Source organism: Glycine soja, chromosome 4 (assembly GCF_004193775.1).
Source record: "Glycine soja cultivar W05 chromosome 4, ASM419377v2, whole genome shotgun sequence".
Taxonomy (NCBI): domain Eukaryota; kingdom Viridiplantae; phylum Streptophyta; class Magnoliopsida; order Fabales; family Fabaceae; genus Glycine; species Glycine soja.
In genome coordinates, this window is record NC_041005.1 from 32,066,463 (window position 1) to 32,072,497 (window position 6,035).

The following is a 6,035-nucleotide window of genomic DNA, read 5'->3' on the forward strand; positions in this document are numbered from 1 at the left end:
CTATTAACGTTTGGGTATATTTGTCGCACTTTTTACACTTTTGGGGACTAAATTTTATATTTTCATCTTTTAGGGATGCATTTGTCAGCGGAGTGGAAAGACGAAAAGTAAAAAAAATATTATATGGCAAATATGTCATTATGCTAGCAATTAGAAATGGTCACGTTAACAATTATTCTAGTGACAAATTTGTCCATCTATGCCACGTAGACTATTTTATTAACGGTGATGGGCGGAAGTTAACAACCAGATATATTTGTCCAACTTTTTAGACTTTCGGGAACTAAATTTTGTATTTTCATCTTTTAGGGGCACATTTGTCAGCGAATTATACATTCAGGGACAAAAGTGACTATTTACCTTTTTATATAAAGAAAATCTATTTTAGTCCCTATCAAATGAATGAATAAAATCTATTTCTTTTCTAAAAATATATATTTATTTTATTTACCTTAAAACTATTATTTTAATTAATAAAACTATTTCTCTTATTTATTTAATTACAAAAAAATTCATTATTTTCCTAAAATTCTATTTATTTTAAAATTTATTTTATGAAAAATAGGATGTTACAATTCCACCCCCCTTAAAAGAAGTTTTGTCCTTGAAACTTCGCCGAAAGATCGAGAAGAAAGGAATTACACATCTGGTTCCCAATACCAAACTATGTGCCTAGTTGAAGCGTTTTTCAGTGACTTCGACCACAAGACTCATATGCATTTACCGACTAAGTCTGGCGATTCTCGCTTCCTCAATAATAGTATTTCATAAGTCAAGGTTTCTCATGAGAGTGATATCTCGACGATAATAGAATGTGAATGACTTACTATTTGGAGTTGGATAATATCATAGGAGACACTAATGACAATCTGAAATAAACAAACAAACACAAGGAAACACGATTGACCATGTAATGACCTACCTCGTCGCTACGATATCACCACTCTAAACCATGAAAATTTCAATTTTTAATTGAAAATTCCATTGATTTGCTTATGAAAAATGAAAGTAAATTTTTCACGATATACATTCACCAAACAACGCACCATTACTTAAATGAATACATACATACATACATATATATATATATATATATATATATATATAGAGAGAGAGAGAGAGAGAGAGAGAGAGAGAGTAACTCAGTACACATCATTCACATAATGGAAAGTAAACTTGTTCATATATATACCTAAATATGTGATTTACATCCTCAATTCAAAAAAGAATTGTGGAGCCAACTATGGAGGAGTTGATTAACAAAACACAACTCTCTCCCAAAATAATCTCAACGTCATCACGTCGACTTGGCGGCTCCACAAAAAGAATCTCACTTCACGTACTCTATTGTTATCATTTTGTTTCCACAAACAAAGGTTCACGATTATCACAGGTACCAACCACATGGTATGAAATTGCGAGAGGTTAGTTTATTATAAAAGAAATTAATACAAAAATCAAATAACCATAATTAGTAAGAAAAAAATTAACAAATACCATAAGCATACACAAATATCAATTATTCCAACATACACTCAACAAGTAGTCATCCTCCATCCATAATTCCAATCAATCATACTCAGTATGATGCATGCACCTGACCTCAACTCTCAAATGCAACGTGGTACCATTCATCAAGGAAATAGCCTAAGCGTGTCCACACAACACTCTCACTTAGGAAAACTAGGCAGTAAGTATCGAGGTCACCCTGTCGTTCATAGACAACCCCCCCCCCCCCACGGTGATCAACGTGAGTCTCAAAGGAGTTCCAAACCGAGTGACATGCCCCCAAGTACAAGTATTCCTCCTAATGAGAAACTACAAGTACTTATTGACAAAATTTATACTATTTCCATACAATATGTAGTATGAAACATGGATACCATCAATACACTGATCATGGATGATTAAAGATTCTAAGCCACCCCCTCTAGAGATGCTTAAAACTCTTTAACCACTCTATTTCCCTCAGCAGGGATATCCAACAAGGTCACTGCACCCCCCATGTACATACACAACATACATCATCATAATGACATTTTCAACATCATCAACATGTCATCTCAATGTCATTATTAACATCAACATTGTCTCATCTCAGTGTCATTTCTCAACATCAACATCATCTCATCTCAATGACATTATCAACAACAACAACATCATCTCATATTAACATAATCATCAGTAACAACATCATCTCATATCAACATAATCATCAATAGTGACATCATCTCATATCAATATTATCATAAACACCAACATAGTCTCGTATCAATTATTATCAATATCATCTTCAATAACAACATCATTCTCTATATCAACATTATCATAAATATCAACGTCACCTTATATCAATTAATGTCATCAATAACAATATCATTAGTAAGTCACATTCCGCATATGCATACATATATAGTTCATGCCTGAGATTCACACTCATCAGGTCTTCAGACAACACAAGTCTAATAAAAACTATAATGTCATTTATCAATAATAAACGTATTGCATCCCATTAGTAAAAAACATTGTTTTCTTAAAAACCAGCATGCAACAGGGACAAACATATATCCCCATAGTTCGGTTCCCTGACCCCAACTATGGTATTAATAGCCATAAATCATAATGAACTCCCCTCACCTATCGTGAGCTCTACGACAGTTCCTCTTTGTGTCGCTCAGAGACTTCTCTCATTCACGTTCGTCTGTCCAAATGCAAGGTTCTATATACCAAATTGAAGGAAATTTAGTATAGATTTTAGGAATAAAGTTAATGACAACATTCGGGGTTAATTACCCTTGTCAAAACATAAAGGGCTAAAGGGGTTTTTTGGATTCTATGAAAAGGAGATGTCATTTTAAAATTTCGATCACGCCAATGTGACTGGGGTTCAGTGAAGGTCACAAAAATAACATCAATTTTATAAAAAGATAACTTTTACAATGTCTCATTTTTAAGGGTTTTTCTGAGTAAGTGTAAAAGCTGTTGGATCAAGTGGCCTCGGAATAATTAAGAAGGGGGGTTGAATTAATTATTAATGAACCTTTACTAATTAAAATTTACCCTTCTTAGGCTTTTACAATGTTGTTAAGAAAATAAAGAACAGAAATATAAACTTAACTAAAAGTAAAAGCGTTAATTAAAGTGCATAGCGGAAAATAAAGAGTGTAGGGAAAAAGAAGACAAACACAAGAGTTTTATACTGGTTCGGCAACAACCTGTGCCTACATCCAGTCCCCAAGCAACCTGCGGTCCTTGAGATTTCTTTTCAACCTTGTAAAAGCCTTTACAAGAAAAGATCCACAAGGGATGTACCCTCCCTTGTTCTCTTTGAACAACCTAGTGGATGTACCCTCCACTAGAACTGATCCACAAGAGATGTACCCTCTCTTATTCTCAGTCACAATGACCCAAGTAGATGTACCCTCTACTTGTACCACAAAGGATGTACCCTTCAATGTGTTAAGACAAAGTTCTCAGGCGATTAGTCCTTCGAAACTTTGTCGAGGGGGAAACAAAAGAATTATCAGACTGTGTTGTTTTGAATTCTTTGACAAGAGAGAAGGGAGACACAAAAGAATTCAGGCGGTTAGTCCTTCGTTCTTTTGGAAAAGGGAGAAGAGAGACACAAAAAGAATTCAGGCAGTTAGTCCTTGGCGAATTCTTTTTGGCAAAGGGACGACAACCTTTAATCGTGTGCGCAAAATCGTGACTTCTATATTTTTTATTTTCCCCTTTTTTATGTTTTTTTAATTTTTGGGGTCGACTTGAGTGTAGCCCTTGCTCCTACGTATCCTCAAGTGCGATAATAAACTCAGACCTACGTAGTTCTTTAAAAGCGACAAAAACAAAAGAGACCGTTAAGGCGTTGGACCTTGAATGGATTCAAGCGACTTTTACGGATAAAAACTCAATTGCATGTTTATTTTATCTTGGTTTCACTTATTAAATTTCAAATTCATTAAAAGATGATTTGTGATGTAAATGATTGGTCAAAACTCACTTTACAAGAAGATAAGAGATTACAGATGGTAGAAGAATGAGATGAAGATGTACAAAGCAACAAAGAGGACCCCTAAGGGTGCACAAATTGTATCCAAATACTTAAAATAAATACTAACCAGATGAAAGACAAAGAACACCGAATGAAGAACAATGTAGAAGTTGATTACGGTCACGATTCGGTAGCGCCTTGACCTCGTTTTTCTCTTCTTTCTTCTTCTTCTCTTCAAATTTCACTAAATCCTTTCAACGTTTGAAAGCTGAACCCTTTCTTCAGCCCCCCCCCCCCCCCTCATGCCTATTTATAGGAAATGAGGGGACTTGGTTGATCTGTAGCTCGCCCAGGCGAGCTCCAGCTCGCCTAGGTGAGCTGTTGCTTCAACCTGAAGTAACCTTGCTCGCCTAGGCGAGCTGGTTACTTCACCCCTAAGCTATTTGGGGGCCTAGGTGAGCCGGAGGCTAGCCTGGGTGAGCTAGGTTTCAGAAAAAGCTTTAAAATGACCCTTTTGCCCTCCCTTTTGGGTATTTTCCGCATTCTTTACTGAAACGTCGAAGAATCTTTCGTATTGCGCGACAACTAGTGTCGAACAGCTCAATTCGGCGAGCCAGAATCAAAACGTTAGCGAATGATAGTTCCAGGACGAAATTAGGGTCTGACACCTGGCTTACTACATTTGTAACAAGTGATCTGAGTTGAGAAAGTAGTGGGTTTGCTACCACTACCACCAGCAAACCACATAGCAACAGTCGTTTGATTGTTGGGGCGGTTACCATATTGCTTAGGAGGGGTCAGGTAGGGTTTTCCCTGATGTTGAGGTCCATTCTTTTTGTTCTTCATTGGGCCTATACTCCTATAATAGGTCGCCCTGTCTCGAGAGTCTTCATCCCAAATGCGGCACATGTTAACCAAGAGTGGAAATTAACGAACACCTTGGTAATTCAGAGCTTGCTTCACTTTAGGTCAGAAACCGTTCAGAAACTTCACACATTTGAAACTTTCACCATCTCTTCCTTGATAATGGGGAAAGTACCTCATCGGCTCCTTAAACTTAGTTGCATATTCAGCCACAGTCATGTTCCCCTTCTTGAGCTCCATGAACTCCATCTCTTTCTTGTTCCTAACTTCCTCAAGAAAGTATTTCTCTAGAAATACCCTCTTGAAGACATCCTAGGTCACAACTTGACCTTCAGCCTCTAAGCATTGATGAGTATTCTCCCACCAATACTCAGCTTCTTCCACCAGAGTATATGTACCAAAAGCAACTTTTTGCCCCTCCGAACATGTCATCACTTGAAATATTTTCTCAATTTCCCTTATCCAATTATGAGCACCATCAGGGTTGTATCCTCCATTGAAAGCAGGAGGATTGTTTTGTTGGAAACGGCCCAACCCTTGGTACTCTACAACTCCAGCAGCTTCTCCCCTATTTTGATTCCCTATAGCCTGAGTTAAGGCTTGGAGAGCATCAGTTATCGCACGATCATTCTGTCCAGCCATCACTCCCTATACACACCAAGAAGTGAGACATGGAAAGAATACACACAAGAAAAAGAACAGAACAAAATCACACCCATCTCAAGTCCATACTTGATTACTTTTGAGAGTTGATGCCTCGAGAAATTGTTCCTCTAAACTAGTTGTTGGTCGTCTTTTACGACTAACTTTTGTATAGAAAAGTTTTATAAAATTTATATCTTTTCCCCAATTTATGGTTCTTTCTGTAGGTTTGTACATATTTTTAGCTAAATTTAGTTTTTATGCAGTAGGTACACCCTTCAATGAGCATTAATGAGTTTTCAACTTCAATTTCAAGTGAAAAAGATGAAGAAATAGAAGGTTGTTGCAGCTGGTGTTTCGCTAAGAGAGACCAATGCGCTTAGCGAGTATCATCCGCTAAGCGAGGCATCATCTCGCTTAGCGAGTCAAGGGAATCAAGAAGAGAATCTGCCACGCAAGCACATGCTCAGCGCGCCATCAGCTCGCCCAGCGAGTCATTTGTCTCTTCTCGTGCTAAGCGCGCCTAGCTCGCTAAGCT